This window comes from Mauremys reevesii, linkage group 9 (genome assembly GCF_016161935.1).
Source record: "Mauremys reevesii isolate NIE-2019 linkage group 9, ASM1616193v1, whole genome shotgun sequence".
Classification (NCBI taxonomy): domain Eukaryota; kingdom Metazoa; phylum Chordata; order Testudines; family Geoemydidae; genus Mauremys; species Mauremys reevesii.
Window position 1 is genome coordinate 4,558,861 of NC_052631.1, and position 18,364 is coordinate 4,577,224.

Below are 18,364 nucleotides of genomic sequence, written 5' to 3' on the forward strand. Positions count from 1 at the left end.
ACAGTATAAGCCTCAGTCAGAGGAAGCTGATGGTGCTGATATCTTCCCTGAGGCAACGAGGAACTGTCCAGCAAAAGAACAGCTCCATAGTGCTGCAGGGCAACAGGAAAAATTCAGATATGCTGTTGAACAACTGGAGACGAGCTGGGCTGACTCTGTGGAGGAAGCTGTGTGGTACACGTAGTCATCCCCCCAACTCTGGGCCAGCACTGGAAGTGGCACCGATGGACTCCAAAGGAAGTAGCAGAGGAGGAAGTTCCCCAAGTGTGGGGCTTGAGTAAGGGAAAGAGAGAGGGAGACCAGAGAGTTCCCCTGGCTCCCTGCAAAATAAAGACCAATGATTGTAGAAATAACAGGAACCAGAAGGCCACCGCCTAGCAGCAGTTCCCAGACTCTGCCCATCTACAGAACATGGTATATTCCAGACCATGACCCTGAGCAGAGTCGGACTGAGGCGTGAAGGGGGATAATGGAAGAGAAGGGAATGGAGTATGCTGAGCTACCTCAAGGAAAAGGAAAAGCAAAGGGGAGGTGTATCAGGGTGGCCCTCTGCCCGTTAGCACAGAAACCTGCTCAGACTCTGCTGGGTAGGTAGCAACGTGGTGGTGTTTGTTTATGTTCCCTCATCCCACACCTTTGGGTCCGGTGCAGCCATGCTATTTACCCCTGTACCTCCAGCCCTTTCCCCAGGGCCTGGGTGGAGCAGAGAGCTCCCTTGCCTGAGGACTCCGTTGGTTTGGGCTCAGCTGGCCCTGTTCTCCCCCAGCACTTCCTTCCTGCCTCTCTTTATCAGTCTCCAGCGGGGCTAATTAGTTCTTGAGCACTGCACTGCCTCCCAACCTGATTAGATAGCTCCATTCCATTCCCCACTCTACGGGATGCCACAGTGATCAGAGTGCGGCTCGGGCTAGCTCTCTGCCACACACCCACACCCACACCCCGGCTTAACAGGGAGGTTTCTCTTCCCCACACCCTCCCTCCTTCAGCTTCAGGGGGTGGGGGGCGCTGAACTGTTTTAGTTCACACTCCATCTTCCCCCTGCAAAAGTCACATTTCATGGGCGGGGAATGTCCTGACGCCTCTGTTTCTACCCCTCCATGGACAACTTGTTGGTTGGTTTATTGTCCTTACTCTAACTCTGTTGCTGTCCCCCAGTTTTTCTCATTAACTAGGGGTTCTGATTCCCCCAGCCCTATAAACTATTCCCGGGGCTCTGCTTTCCACCGTTCTGTTTTTTGTTCAACTCCTGTCAATAACCTAGAGTTACTCTCTTCCCCTAAGTCTTGCTCTGAATTACCTTCTCCTCCACTCCTTTTCCCTAGGGAGGATCCATTTTCCTCCTGGCTTGTTTCCTTTGGTTTATGGGTTTCTAATTAGTCTAATTCTTGCCCTTTTTCCTCATTCCCTGTTGACCCAGATTGCCTCATCCCGTCATTATAGGGACAGACTGGAGCCCCAGCACTTATAAAAGGAAAACAGAGCTCAGGGTCACCCGCAGCAGCAATCTATCTACTACCCCCATCTGCTTCCATCTGAACTTCCTCTTAACTTCTAGGAGTATCTCAGCCATTGGGCAGAGTCTCACCATGGCTGCTTTCTAACACTGAACTTCTATCTGACAGCATCCAGTGGGGCTTCACCAAGTCCTTCCTGGCTGTGAGCATCCCAAGATGGTGTCCACCAGTCCCCACTGGAGCTTCTTCCTAATCTTTACAGAGGTGCTAGGTGTTTTCTTTATTCATCCTTGACAGTCACCGTCCAACCACAGAATTCCATGAACGCACATTCCATAACAAGGCAGTCTCACTTTATATGCCCCACGCTGTCCCAGACACGTCATGGGTGGCCAGGCCTAGTAGTCAGAGCCAGAGTCCATGGTCATGAGATGGGAGTCAAGAGTTGGCTGGGTTGGGACACCAGAAGGTCAGAAGCAGGAGATGAACTGGAGATGAGAACCACAAGTCAGGAACCAGAATCAGGCCGGGTCAGGATACCGGGGGTCAAAGGCAGGAGACAAATTGGAGGTTGGGAACCACAGGTCAGATGCCAGGAGTCAAGCGGAGTCAGGAGGCCAAGAAATCAAGCCAGGGAAGCGGGGGCTGGAAGCAGGAGATGGCGGCGGTGGCGGCGGCAGCATCAGGTACCAGGAAGCACAAGGCACAGTTATTCAGACAGCTTCCAGCGGGCCAACCAACCACTTTGGGACTCTACCAATTGGACCTGAAGGGGTGGAGCCCCATACGGGGCCAGGGCTTCCTGGGTCTTAGATAAGCTTTTGCTAGCAGGCTACCTGGTGGAGGGTTGGAGCATGGAGACTCCCATGGCCCAGGTTTGAGACCCATGGGTCATGCCATGGAGCCCCACGCTTGTAGCAAGCCACTCCCCAGTTCCTTGAAGTTCTTCTAGTCTCAGCCTTTTTTTTTCTTCCCCTCTGTCCTCTTTGAGAGCAAGTTGCCCCCTTTCTTCCCCTGAAATGATTGCACCTCTCTCTTGGGAAAGTCCACTCCCAAAAACTTCTGAGAGTTTGATCGCTGCTTCCAGAGTCATTGGCTGGTGCCTCTGGACCCAGACACGGGTGTTTGTCAGGAGAAGTTGTTGCGGTATTGTCACATTTATTATTTCCCCCACACTTTGCGGGGGTGGGCTTAGCCAGCAGGCAGCCTAGTCAGTTAACTTTTGCACTAATGCCCTGGGCCAAACCCCTCCAGTCCCTGTAGTGGTCTATATTGTTCCACCAGGTGGCCTACCTGATCCAGGATGCACGTTTTTACAACCTCATAGTCTGGGCCTGGTCCTTGACCAGGGCCATGTAGGCAGCCTAGCCTTCCTCTTACAAATCAGGTGCTACCCAGAGGGCACAAAATCCCTTATCCTGTCCGGCTCCCATTACTACTCTCTCAGAAGTCTCTCCGAAGACATGTCTGGGTCATCCACTGGGCCCATCTTGCATAGGTTAACCCCCTGTGTCCTACTGCTGTTCCCCATTGTGAGACTCACGTTAGCAGTTGGTGCTGCATCTGCGTCTGTTCCTTTCTGAATTCTTGCAGGTTCTTCCGCTGTTCAGCCTGCCGAGTGAAGAGGGGCTGACTTTCCCTGTGATGGGACTGCCTTGTGGGCTGTGATTGTGGTTTGTTCAGACTGTTGCTGACTTAACTGGTTCATGCCTACTACATGTTTTGATTGACCACCTGCCTGTTCATCTTGCTTCGATTTCCTTGTGTTTTGGGCTTGCTGTTCTGGAGTGCCTCGGAGTGTAACAGTCCCACAATGCATGACATTAGCCATCCTGGAACCACTGATGGGTGTCGATACCCAGGCATCCCGGCGATCAAATTCAGGATTGAGCAATTTAAATAACCCAAGGGACAGAGCTTCCGGCACTTGCCTTGGGAGGATGCCCCCTAGAGCTCACCTTCAGAAAATATTTCCTGATCCTTATTCCAGGTGTCTCCCCTCCCTATTCATTTTTGTCCAGTTGTTTCTAGTTATACCCCCTTTGGGTGGCAGTACAGTTTTTGCCCACTCCTCCTGCAGCTTGCGGAAACACTGAGTTCTTCTGGATGTGTTAACGTGAGTCTCTTGCCAGGCCTAGTGTTCATAAGAATGACTGGGTTCTAGTTGCAGCTGTGCCATTGGATTGCTTGTATGACCTTTGCTAAATTCGCATTCTGTGCCTCAGTTTGCTCATCCTTCAGGCTGACAATTCTTAAGTACCTCACTGGCCTGGTTGTGAGGCTTAATTCATGAGTTTGGGGTAAAGCCGTTGCAGATTCTTTGACACACGAAGCAATGAGAGTGCAAAGTCTGCTACTAGGCATGGCCCCAAAGGGACTCTTTGAGCCCTCCATCACAGAGGATCCAAAACGCATCCTTGACACTAGTTTTAGGAATTGAGGGGGATGGGGATAGAAAGCTTCCACCGCTCTTCTGCCTCTAGCTCTAGCTTTTCTCTCTGATATTGATGAGGGGGACTCTGTTTGGACACACTGGACATGTGGTGTTTTACAATGCTCCATATCATACATTACTATCTACAGCATGCCTTTGATATATTATATGCTGAAAGCTTGTTTATTATAGGCACATTTTTGTGCTGGTATGGAATATTTATGATATCTAACGGAGCCAAATCTGGCCTCAGTTACACTTTGGTCCAAATTCTGGTCTGGGAAAAGCAAGTGCAAGCTCCCGTAAAGTCAATAGTGTTTGCATCCACCTGCACCAGGTCTGCTTTTAGCCACTGGACTTCAATGAAGTTGCAGCACTTTACAGGCCAACATTTCATCCTACTTCCTGTGTTTCACCACTGGAGATTTTCAGTAGAAATATTGTAGAAAGGAACATAGTGCAAACACTTCATCATGACAAATCCAAAAGCTCAGGGCCTCCTTGCAAGTTGAGCACCATCCAGATCAAACTCCGGAAAGGTGCTTAAGGATTCTGGTTGTATATTCAGTTTATGACCGTCACTGGTAATCTTGTTGGGCCACCAAATCTTTTGATGCCCACATGATCGCTGGCCATGTAGCAGCATTCCTTGGTACACAGGCTTTGGAATTCATTGGTCTTCCATTCTAACAATATGTCCATACCAAGAAAGCAGGCGAAACTGAGCAAGTGCTGATGGAGATGGTTGTTGAGTTTGGCATTTCTGATCTTGTACCAATCGCAGAGGGCCAGTACAAACCAAATGGGTCCTTTTCCAGATCTGAAATCAGACACTGCAGTGCTGGGAAATAGCTGTGAACCTGAGGGGCATTGTGGGTATTGATATGCAAAGAAATGCACCGAGCTCCTGGCTTTCCTGGGCCTGATTCTGATCTGATTGACACTGTCAGGAGTCACTCCATTGAACTCAGAGGAGTTAAACACGTGTAAACAGGAAGAGGCTCAAGCACACTATATCTAACACTGCCAGAAGCTACAGTGAAGTGGGTCATTCTCCAGCCAGGAGGTCCTGTTCTGTTGCTTTCAGAGTCCAACTGCAAACATATGCGTATTGTCACATATTTTTCAAAATCGCTTAGGGCAGATCTACACAAGAAACTTTTGCTGGTATAATAATGCTGGTTTCAGGTGTGATTTTTCTGACATTTTTAACTGGCAAAAAGCCTTTGTGTAGATGCAGCTGTACAGGGCAGAGTGCTTTTGCTGGCATAACTTACTTGGTTGGCGGAACTGATAGGCATATTGGCAAACTAACTTTGCATCTCCACTAGGCGGTTTGGCTGGTATAATTATACCTGCAAACCCTTTGTAGTGTAGACTACTCCTTAGAGAATCATTACAGGAAATTATTACTGTTATATATTAGGTGTATTTCGGTAGGGCCTAGGAGTCCTAATCATGGCCCAGCACCCCATTGTGCTTGGCACTGTACAAACACAGAACTAAAAAAGCTTATCTATTGGGTCCTTTTGCAGTCCCTCAGGTGCCAGGCAGAGTTCTTCCCTGGAGTAAATTGTTCAGTGCTTTATCCAGTCTTCCTGTAAATAACTCGAGCAACAGGACTTGCGCACCCAGGCAAACCCGCAGCATTTTGCAGCACAGGAGGCAATTGGTACCTGTGTATCTAAGATCAGGATTGAGCCCTGTAGTTATACTACATGTATTTAGGCATGTTCAATGAATCCTGTAGCAAAACACATTTAATTTCTATATGTACTTGTCTTCCAAGAATTTTTAAGAGCTTGCAATAAACACCGTCAAAGCCATCACTCAACAAATTGAAATCACAGCTGTGTTAATGGGGCTACTATATTTGGATGAAATTTAACCCTAATGACTTTATCTTGTAATCCGGCAAAGTGAATGGGTCAACAGAAGTTAAGCTCAGAGAGCTGAGTGGACATTTCTCCAGTGACATCACCCCTGCTGCTCTCTTGATTTAATGCTCGTCCTTGGTTAATGACTCATCTATCCAAACACCCCCAAACTAACACATTACTGTAGATTTCCCCTGCCCCTTCCCAGCAGGTCAGTTTATTCTGGGTTTAATAAGCATAATGAATTCAATGTAATTTTCTAGGGTTTGCTTATTAATCCCTTCCTTTGCTGCAGTGGCTGCTTTGAAAGGGGTTAATATCCCACCTCATGCAAATGAAGGGCTGCTGGTGCCAGGTTTGAATTCCAGAGATGTACTGTTACCTCTTTCTGCTATCCCGGCCTGTTCCACTAAAGGCAGAAAGCAAGAATCTGCCTTTCCAAAGCCGTGACAGCCTGATGAGAATATAAGCGGGATGTCTCGCCCTAGTGACTGGGCCCCCGGAGGGTGTAAGGGACCTAGTGGGCAGAGACTTGTAGGTTTGAAGCTGAAAGGCCCAGGCTGTAAGTGATGTATCTTTGCCTAGTAGTTGGGTCTGTGGTGATCAGCACATGGGTTTTCTAACACTGCCCCTGCAGGCTGCCTGGGGAGCTGGAGCCAAGTGCAGCAACAGGAAAAGCTCCCCCTGTATGCAAAAGTGTGTAAGGCCGAGATTTCCAAAGGCATACAGAGCAGTTGGACATACAGCTCCCATTGAAAATCCCAGGTATGATTTTGAAAATCTCCCCAGAGATACATGGCCAGAGATACATGGCCTAGGCCGATACACCAGGTCTTGTCAATAAGCATCCATGTATCCCCACCATGATCATTTGGTGTTATCCCAGGTCTCAGCCCACAGGCAGACACTATACATCACTGCCAGAATTTTCATACACCGGAATGCATCCATCCCTGAGGCAACTCCAGCAGATGTTGAATCTGGCCCAGGGAAACCAGGCATGATGACTGAATCTCACGTCAGTTTGGAACAGCACCCAATAGTGGGGACGCTTCCCTCAGTTATTTGAGTCTCTTGGAAATCTCAGGAAACGCAGCCCTTCAGTCAGATTTCCTATTTTGGGTTGGGCTGAAAATACTTATGTGGAAAGCCTCATTGAAAGTTTTTGGGCACATTCACTTATGGTCCCGGTCACCCTGGGGAAATACAGAGGCATCGGCAATTATGTCGCAAAAAACCACAAGTCATCTGAATATTTTCAAACTTGCAAAAAGTTTTCATTCTAGTTCAAGTGTAGGGTTGAGGTTTGGGTCATTTTAAGTGTTATCCAAACTTATATTCACCCCTCCCTAGGAGAAACACTCAGCGAAATTCTGACCAATGGGGCCGGATTTGTGCGCGGTCCAGGAGCCATCTTGGTGGCACAGGGGGAAAGGGCTCAGAGGGGGTGGGCTGGGAATGCAGCACCAGGCTCATTTTGCTGCTTCTTTAAAATCTATTTGTAACTGTCCCCCCACGTCCCCTTTCCCGACTGGCACAGTCTACTGACGGTAACTAAACAAGCTGGAGGTCAGGCCACACCCCTTATGGACTAGAGTGGGCTCATTGAGCACCAGGGTAGCTAATCCTCCTGCTATTTCAAGTGAACCTGAGCCTGTGCAAAGAGCCAGCAAAAGGCCCACTTACAATGATGGGATGCGAGTGGTGCGTTGACTCTGGCCTGTTCCTCCAGGCTTACATGAGCGGGAGCGGGGGGTTTAAATGGCCTGAATTCTACCCTCGGTGCTTTAGCCCACCCTCCTACCTGGTGCTCTCTTGAGCATGAGGCTGGAATTCTGTGTAGCTGCCGCATGGGGTGGGTCAGTGACGGGGTGCTGAGAGCTTGAACCAAACTGTAAACCCTGTATATGATGGAAACCACTTCGAGATGGGGGTGCGGCCGCACCCTGGTTCCAGCACCTATGCTCAAGGAGGAATCTGCATCCCTCTCTCCCCACTAATATACCTGTCTAGCATCCCTGTTGCTAACTCACACATCCCGTGACATATATTCTATTCTTCCTAGTAAAAAAACAAAAACAAACCCCCAGTGCAGAAAGAGACCTGACCACACATTTTTCTGCCCACTAAAGGGAATCCTTTTGAATGCTGTTTCAAAAAAACCAGAGCTGGGGTGGATTACATCACATAACACCCTCCACACCTTCCCCCCGCCCCAACAGGAACTTTTAAATGCTGGGACTATGCCAAAGGAAGAGGGGGGTGTTGGAAGTAGCTCCGTTGCCTCACGTTGTCTCGGAGTTGTGGAGTTCACAAACACAAGGTACGCAGGCAGAACAGCCCGGGGCAAAGTTTGTACTTTTGCTTGAATCTGAACTTTTGTTTACCAAGGTAATAAACCAGTCTCCTCGTCCAGGTGTAAAAGCTATTCTGAAAAGGCATATTTGTGTTGTGCCCCGCCTCAGCTGTATGGTATGTACTCGATGTGTGCGCTGCCTGGACTGCTTCTGAGCTGGGGGGGGGGGGAACAAAAACCCACAACCTCCGTAAACACATAGGGAAGAATGCAGCTGCTGTCCCAGTGGAATTAGCCTGGGAAACAAATTAGGAGTCCCAAGAGACACTAGTGCACCACTAATCTAGCTTCTGTACTCCCACCTGTATTCTTTGATGCCCAGCCCTTCCCTCCTCCACAGTATTTGTTGCATTTGCCATTAGGTTTGCTGTGTAAATCCTAGTGCAGGATCCCGGGCGGGTGCCCTCCCGGCCTGTTTGACAACTGTGTTTAGGCAAGTTGAGCTGCAAACACTTACACTGTATTCAGTTCTCCACCAAGTTATGTCCTCACTTTGCCTCCCCTCACAAATTGCCCCAACAAGCCCCACACATTAAATAACATGAAGGATTAGGTTCGCTCGCACGAAGGTTGAAAAAAATGTCAGTGTTGCGGTTTCTTACTCCTCACCTTTTACTCCTGGGGTCGGGCCGTGATGGTAAATATAGTCAACTCCTGATGTATATACAGTAAAGTTTAGGGAGAGCAGACCCACTTTGGATTAAACGGGAAACGATCCAAATGTTTGCCCATTCCTTGCAACCTGTTCAGTGGCCCTTGAGCTTCTAACCCATTGGCAGTTGGGCTAACATCTGAGCTCTAGAGAAAAAAATGGCATTTGTTTTAATGAGTGGAAACTGAGAGGACCTTATCCAAAAGATGGCATTTCCTGCAACCCACACTCACCCCAGGCCAAGGCGTTGGGTTCAGTGCTGTCCCAGAGAGATGAGTGCCATCTACTGAATAACAAACTCAACTTCCTGCCGCACTTTTGGATTTTCCTTGGATATCTCCCATTCAGCCACTGCCCCCACTTAGCTTATCAAATTTTATGGGATGGCATCTGGAATTGCTACGTGTTAAATGCAGGGGCTTGCATAGACTCTTGCATGAGTACACACCAGCTGCAGGTCAGCAGCAAACTCTCCTCTATTACCTGCTATTCCTTTAGGGACAGATGTAAGGGAGCTGCTGCCATCCAATAATATTTAAGTTGCACGGTTCATGCTATAAAAACCTGCCCACCACACCACACCAGTGCCTAACATCAAGGCTGAAGTGTTAGGAACGCAGCTGGCTCTGTTGTCCAGCAACCCCCCAATGAGCTCGGCTGGGCCCAGTACATCCTCACTAAGTGACTGTGCTCCTTGATTGAACTGAAGGCCCAACAGATTCCTATTACGGCCTGGTAGCAACAGCAGCCCAGTGGCTGATCAATGCTTTCCACTCCCTGCAGCTGCGCCAGGCCTGCTTCCAGCTTCCTGTCCAGCCCATGCGGTGCCCCTTGCCTGCTCCGCTCCTTGCCTGTCTCTGAACTCCTGATTCCTGGCTCTGACCATTGACTTGCCTCCTGATCACGATGCTGGTTCTGCTCTGCACTGCCTACACCTCGCTATGTGCCAGGACGGACACCGTGTGTGGCGCACAGGAGAAAGGGAATAAACTCAGAACATGAACAGCCTGTTGATGGTTACAGTCATTAAAAGTCAAGGATTCAGTTTGCTTAGGCATTCAGAACGCCTTTGGTCAAGAAATCAGAACCCCAATCGCAATCTGAACCAAATTGGACTCTAAATCTTTGTTTTAACATTTAAAAATGTTGATAGAAATTACTCTTATCATTTTGTTTCATCCTTTGACTCCATAATGTTCACCCATACAACCATGTAACCTCCTCTGTGCTGTCCTAAATTGGATTGGAAGAGGAAATGCCCAGAATAAGACTATTCTTCTTGTCTCTCAAGCCCAGGTGGTACCAGGACTTTAATGTTATAAGAGGACTTATTCTTAGGAGAGTTCCAACCCTCTTGCACTCCAGAGCCAAGCAGTTCAGAGGCAGCTTCAGATACAAATGCAGAGTGAATACATTCTCCATTGGTAGGTTAAGGCAGGATCACTGGGGCAACAGGGTCCGTGTTTGGAAGGAGTTTCTGACAACATTACCATGGACCATCGGACTTTAAAGATCCTCTATCTATAAAGTGGGAACAGCAGCTGACCCTTCAGCTTTGTTTGCTCCAGGTAAGAGTGAACTTCCTGGCGCTCAGATCCTTGGACAATGAGCAGGCACTGGGAACTGAGCACAGATTGGCCAGCTTGCTGCAAACACCTGGTGGTGGTTTGGAACTGCAGAGATCCCCTCAGACATACTTGAAAGACTACGGGATTGAGCCCCTTCCAGGAATGATACCCCTGGAGTGTGGATGTGTGCCCGCTTCCTGAGCTGGGAAAGAGGGACCCAGCCTGGTACCTCCCAAGAAGAAACAAAATGTTGCCCCACTTTTGGTACAGATCCATTCAGCAGCCAGATCCATTAGAGTGGTGAGAGGCCTGGAACTTGTTCTATATGGGTTATTATTGCATGTCAGCTTGATGAGTACATTCCACATCTTCCTTAACCACTCCAACAAGGCAGTGGGTGAGCCTTGTGTTCTCGTAACACATTAATTTGATTGTCCAGAAGTGGCTGGGAGTGGCATCTTATGCAGTGTTATGTCAGAGGCAGAGTAGATTGCATACATTTTTTGATTGCAAAGGTCTGAAGCAGATTTTACTGATACTGATTAGAGCTGGGTGAAAAAATATTTCTGCAAATATTGGTGCACATTTTCAGCGCATTTGCTCCAGCCAGGTTGTTATGCCCATTTTGCATCCTCTTTCTGCTAAGTTCCACTGCCACCAGTGTTCACCCAAAGGGTGAAATTTGCCCCTCTGCAGAAGGCCATTAAAGGACTGTGGGCATCATGTAAGTGGAATCAAATAATGGGCCTGAGTGGGACTTAAAGGATACCTTCTGCTGACCCTCAGACATTTGTTTTCAGTTAAAATCACCCCCGCGCAAAGTCACATGGACACATGGAATAACACAGTATGGGTTGATTTCTTTCTACTTCATGCCCAGGTGCAGAGCTGGGCCTGGAATCAGGGGCGGCTCTAGGAATTTGGCCGCCCCAAGCACGGCGGCATGCCGCAGGGGGCGTGCTGCCGGTCCCGCGGCTCCAGGGGACCTCTTGCAGACATGCCTGCGGAGGGTACGCTGGGAGGGCGGCAGGCGGCTCCAGCGGACCTTCCACAGTCGTGCCTGCGGGAGGTCCACCCAAGCCGCGGGATCAGCGAACCCTCCGCAGTCATGCCTGCGGGAGGTCCGCTGGTCCCGCGGCTCCGGTGGACCTCCCACAGGCATGACTGCGGAAGGTCCACCGGAGCCGCCTGCCACCCTCCTGGTAAAATGCCGCCCCAAGCGCGCGCTTGGCGTGCTGGGGTCTGGAGCCAGCCCTGCCTGGAATGGTTCTCAGCTCTAGAGGGTATGGGCTATCCCTCACCCCATGTTTTGAAAGCCCATTAATTCAGTTTGTTCAAACAGGAATTATTGTGGGGAAGTTCTATGTCCTATGTTATATGGAAGGTAGAACTAGATGATCATAGAGTTCCCTTCTGACCTTGGAATCTATACCTCTCTTCATGGAATCTCAACTGGAAATGAATACATGTGCAGAAGTCTTTGTATTGGAACTACTTGTGTAGTCATCCAGTCAGAGAACAGCAACAGTCCCATGTGACCTATTGGACAAACTGCAACTAAGCAACACGGCTTTTCAAATGGTCAGAATTTGGCCTGTGATGGCTCTGGTGCTGCGGAGACTTACATATGAGTGCTTGACTTTATGGCACACAAAGATTCCCGTTGAATCGAATCAGCCATGTGAGTGCAATGGGAATCAGAGCATGTGTCAGGAGCTAATTTATGCCCAGGTTCAAGAACAAGCACAATCTGTACATCTAGGCAATGGCAGGGTGCCCAGAGCTCTTGGACAGACGCCGTCTCTTTATCACTTTTACCAATCTAAAGAAATTAAATGAGTAAATAGATAATAACCAAAGAAATCCCTGATGGAGTAGGGAATGGGCAAACTGCTTCTGACAAAATAAGGATCTCCCCCAGCCCTGAACCCAGGGCTTATTTATCCAGGGTTTGCCAGTGCTGAGCCTCAGTCCCTCTAGGCTTGGCACTTCAGAGCCCTGGCACCTCTGTGCTTGCCACGTCAGTGAAAAAAGTTAAATAATTGCTTGAGCCTCGGCACCTAATTGCTTATGCCCTGGCACCTCTTTCGTTACAAATTGAGCGCTGCCTGTACCGTCACCCATTGCAAGAATCAGACTTGAACAGAATCAGTTTTTAAGGTTTTGAAGCCTTCAAATAAATGGTGGTTGGTTTTTTTCTCCCCGTTTCTGGTTGAGACCTGGAATTGGCAAAACACAGCAAGAAATGCTCTTCTGGTGCCTTTTCTACCTCTTCCTAGAAGACAGCCACTACCAAAGGTGAATTTGGGAGCAATGGAAGAGGGCCATTCACCTCCAGATGGTGGGTAGGGACAGTGGGCCTACCTGTGTGGGGGCGGGGGGGGGGGAGGGGAAATGGCTGCTGGATTTCCCTAGAATAGAATGCTGGAGGCATTAGATGGGACCTCTCCAGGAAAACTTGCAAACTAGGAAGAGGAAGCTGTGGTCTATTGAGGAAATAAGCAATTGAATCAACTGTTTGGATACGATGTTACGGTTCTGGGTGTGCTGAGGAGAACCTCGCAACTGGAGAGCAGGGTGCCAAGGGCTGTTGCGTAAAAGAGTTGTGTGAGAATTAGAGAGGGAGCGAGGGTTGTGCTGCTTTCGAGCACGGAAACCTCAAAAGCTGTGGTACGTATACTCTAAATAAGCTTCAGCTAATGAGCCAGGGTGAGTTCCTCACCTGACGTAAGTCGAGGCATCTTGGTTGGCTTCCCCTAGACTGTCGACTCCTTATCCAAACTGTAGCCAGATTCAGACATCGGTGAAGTCTGCCCATCCCGAGTCTAGCTCACTTTTACTGGTTTCTCAGGAGAGCATTGGTGAGGGGACGTACAGCTGGAGGCTGTGCATCTCTCATCACACAGCCCCTCCTCTGAGCTGACTGGCAATCTAACAGGAGTGTGTATGCTGCAGGAGGAGGGAGGGATCAGGGACAGCCATTCTTCAGGGATAACCCTCTCCAAGTGGGGTAACGTATGATGCTGTAGGTACCATCAGTCACCGCCTCTCAGAGGTCACCCTCCTCCGTGCCATGTGAACACTCCTGCTGCACCCTTGGAAGGGCTGGAAGGAGTGCAGAGACATACTGGGGGGGCCTCGTTCCCTGGGCCATGACCCTGTTCTCCTGGTCATGTCTTTAGCTCGTGCCAGCCTCACTGCAGGGACAAGATCCTACCATGACAACTCCTCCAAAGCTGTGCAGTACCCACAACTCCCATTGAGATGGCCCACACATATTCTCAGGTAACACCTCACTTTCTGGGAGGTTTTTATGTGGGGCAGACTTAGGGTGGCCAACATTGTATTTCAAAAATAAGGGACTGCTTTCTTCCCACCTCCGCCTCACCTCTCCTCTTGATATTATTATTAGTGTTATTATCATAATAATAATAATTAATTATAATAATTAGTAGTCACCTACATTTGCCTGGGGTATTTCTTGCTGCTTTTTGCAGTACTCAAAACCCCTCAGTCTTATTGTACTGAGATGAAGCCCAGGACAGGAAATTTTCTATTTCAATAAGGGACGTCCCTCGTAATATGGGACTGTTGGTAACACGAGGCAAACTCGATAGGGCCCATAGTGAGTGAATAAACAAGAACTACCTGCGATTCCCATTATGCTCTCTAGAGGACAGGAGGAATACATATTCGGGGTCCGTATTACAATTCTTGGTAGACTGAAGATTGAATGGACCAGAGAGTGGACATGCCCCGCGTGTGTTTCTCTCTAGTCAAGGATCAAAGAGACTCCTCAGTAATGCCTTGCATGCAGCGTCTCTGAAAGCCAGTTCAGATCCAGCGAGTCGTTCAACAGGACTGACGGATACAACTGTAATGTCAGATGCGTCTCTATCTCACTCAGCATCTAAAACATATTTGGCTGATGTGACAAGCGGTTTCTTTTCAACGCCTTGCATAGAAAAGGTGAGTGTGGAATTGAGCTGTCATCTACAGCACTTTGTACCCAGTTAGTACCAGCCATGACACAATATCATTTGATGTCACCATGTCCTCCAGCTGAAATCCAAAAACTCCCATTGCCACACAGCGTTACTTAGCAGGGGGATTTCCAGGGCTGTTTCCCATTTTGTCTGTTTTCCTAACTTTATACGTGTGTTTGAAAGACAGGGAGGGGAACAGAGGGGAATTAACAGAACTAATAGATATATTTTTAAACCCAACTTTTTAATTATAAAAGATTCAAATGATTCTTTAACAAATACCTGACTTTGGAATGTCAAAACGTGGATGATGCCATAAAGTATTCAGGGAGTTTGGGATTAGGGCTAACATTTATTAGAGCAATGAAATCTGAGAACCTTCAAAGTATCTACTCTGTCTCTACTCTTTGTAACCCAGACACAAGGACTTGGAGAGAGAGGCAAAGGCCATTTATGTAGGATGCTGGGTACCGTTTCCCCGCCCCCACCCCCATGGTAGTATCTTCTAGAAAGTCAGTCTGATCTTCCAAAGTAGGAATAGGAAACATTTTCTAAAAATCCTTTGTAAAGATTTGAACTAGATCTGCTGTAGCCCAACCTAAAGCTAATGCTTGACGCAGGACTCACTGGATGAAATTCAATGGCCTCTCTTATACAGGAGGTCGCACTAGACCTTCTGTCCTTTGAATCTACAAATCTATGAAATAAAGAGACCATGTGAGAGCTGGGGACAAAGCATTCTCTGCTGAGAAGCTCTGACTGTGGTATGATCTTCCAGAGGAGATCAGTTGAATCCGGAGTCTGACCAGCTTCAGGAAATGTTGCAAGGCCTTCCTCCTTGAGAGATTCTTTCCATTAATACTTGCAATTCAAATACCCCTTTTGTTCCCAACCCACTAAAAACCCCTAACCTACCCCCCAAAACGTACCCCAAACACACTACTGACCCTGTAAAGGGAATAATGCCAGAGACTCCAGGAAATCCATTAGGGACTTCGCCAATGCTATGGCTTTCACATGACAGGTGTTCCGATACCATGGCCACGGGCAGTAGTATATAAAACCCTAAGATATACAAGATAGATAAAGCAGTGGTGCTATCTAAGTTTCATGCTTCATCATCGTTGAGAATTTGTTTGATAGCAACCCCACCCATCCAGTCAATCCCAGATCAATATCACCAAGGTTTCCCCAGTGAGTTTGCTTTTACAAAGCTTGAGGGAGAGAAATACAGACAAAAAATAGCAATTGCTCTAGGTATAGATGCCAGTATACTGGAGTCACCATAGTGACAGTCAAAATGGCGATGTACTTAACTATTTCACTGCCGAGCATTTTAGCAGAAACATCCAGCTGATATGACCAATGGCTTTAAAACTTCAGATGGCAATTGGCTTTGGAAAATAAAGGATATGCCAGATTTTCCCATCCAGAAAGCATCTATGGTCAGCTGGAGAACTAGCGAGTTTATGCCACCAACTATACGCAGGCAATGGAACCTATTCAATGGAAGAGAGAAGTAATTTTCATTCAGACTGTTTAAAACTCTTTGGGTTTGGTTGTTTTGGTTAAGAAGGCCTACTGGACTCAGATACATGCTATTCAGCCCCCTGCTCCAGTCATTAAAACTTCAGAAACATTCCATTCCACATCTCTGAGTCATCCAAGAAGTTCTCCAGCTCAAACAGGAAGATTAGACTTGAAGTTCCTCGTGTCCCTAAGGTCAAAAAAACAAGCAACAAAGGAACTTTTCAAACCATCTAATGTGCCCAAAAGGTCCCTTGAATTTTCCTTCATGACTTCCCCTGCCTGTAAGAATTCTTCCGAGCGGAGCGCAGACCTTAGCTCCAGCTCAGCAGGGAAATGACACATTCCTCCTTGGATGGGAACAGGACATTAGCTGGCAAGGAGAGAGAATGTCGACACTCGGGAGGCTGGGTGACTCCAACCCCCCACAGCAATGCTCTTTCATGGCACAATAGTGAAAGCTTATAGTGTTTTCAGAGCAAGGCTCTGATAACTAGAATTACCAGACATTGGGTCTCCATTGGTATGCCCATCTTAACTGCTCTGTTTCTTTCACAGGCTGCTTTTTGGACAGGAGTCAACACATTTTGATTCCTGTGTTCGTATTCATTCATGCCAGGTACAAACAGGGCTGTTTCCCAGACACCGTAAACGTTACAGCAGTCTCTCCCCTTTATCTATTTATGTATTAATTTTGCCTTTGTTCCAACTTGGTGCAGCTGGCATAGGTAGCTAGCTACGCCTTGTGCCAGAGGCCAGTTCCTGGGCACGTGCACAGCTTCTGGAGTCAGTCTGCTCATCCCCCTCATCCTTTCCACTTCTCAGGAGACAAAGCCCTCATTGACTTCCACTGGAGAATGGCAGGGCTGGACACTACACTGGCAAGGAAGGAGGAGCATGACTCTTGTTGGTGTCCATGCAGTGATGAAAAATGCCCCCACCCATCAGGACAATTGGCATGCCCTCTCTTTACCCCCTGGAGTTACCAAGTGCAGCCAGCCTCTCTAAAACTGGTTGCCCCTCTCTTCGGCGTCTGCTCTGGCACTTTCAAGACTAATAAAATGTAGCAGCTCGGCGGGGAGGGTCACACAGTGGCAGAATCAGGTTTAGAATAAAAGCCACCCAATTCTCAGCCCAGTGCTCAATCCTCTAAACCGCAGCCATCGCTGGCCAAGCTGAATGGAGCTGCGCTGATTTACACCAGCTGAGAACCTGGCCTGTGCTGTTTGCCCTGAAGGGATTCCAATCTGGATTTTAGACATGACACAAGAAGTTATAATTTATTGGTAGTATTTTGATAGTGCATAGAGACGCCAATCTAGATCAGGGCCCCAACGTTCTAGCTGCTGCACAAGCAGTAAGAGGTGAACTGGGCCCCGAAATACCTACAGTCTAATTCAAGGCAAGATGCCACAAGTGCATGTGACAATCAAAAGGACGGCGGGATGTAGGTAAAAGGAAAAAGTGAGAGTATAAACAAACAGGAAGTGAGCAAAGGAGCATTACAATGCTCAGAGCACTTCCTTACCCAGTGTGATGCTGCTCTGTTTATTAATTCACGTCTTCCATGTGGCATGGCAGAAATGGATTTGTGCATAGGACTGGTTGGGAAATGGAGGGGTTTTTTTCCACCTAAAAAAACGTAACAAAGCAATTGGTTTTTTTCCATCAAAAGTTTTCAGCACTCTTGAGGGGATAGGGGTTGGAATGTTGTTGAAAAACCAAAACTTCTTGAAATGTTTTTAGTTTTTGACAACTGAAAAATTCCATTCAGTGGGGTGAACATTTTTCAGGAAAAACGAACTCTTTAACCCAGCGGGTTGATATACTTGAGTTTTCAGTTGCTGAAAACAGAAAAAAATCAGTTTGGGGTTGTTGGGGGTTTTTTGAGGAAAACCCCAAAAGTGGTGTTGCAAATGGATATATCCCAGAGAAAATTTTGTTTTGACCAAAAAAGGACATTTTTCACCAGAAAAAACATTTCAAACAAAAAATGCCGACCAGCTCCATTTGTAGGTTGGATTTGTGTGAGGAAGAGAAGGTGTTGCAGAGAACAGGGGGATAAGAAGGGGCAGCATGGAAGACACAGGCATTTGGAGAAAGAAATGAAGGTACCATAAGTCTGGGGTCACTGGCAGAAAGAAGGTTCCTGGAGAGAAGGGGACAGGAGATGGGTCTGGGACAATCTACAAAGACCTTCAGCCTCCTGTGTTATAGATCTGGCACCTATCACTGTCATTAAAAAAAAATTCAGTATGCTGGTAATCCTTGGTGTTCCAAAGGGAGCCATGTTGAGGCTGAGACAGAATGAGGAGATAATGATGAATCTTTATTACAAAGATCAGTTTTCTGGTGGGAAAGTATCTTAGTATTTCCAGTCTTAAAACACCGATTGCTCCTGGTTTCACTTATGTATTGGACACTAGCACGATGATTTGTTTTTTGTCCACTGAATCTAATGATTCTGACTCATAAAACGGCCTCTATCCAGTTTCCAATTTTGTGGGAAC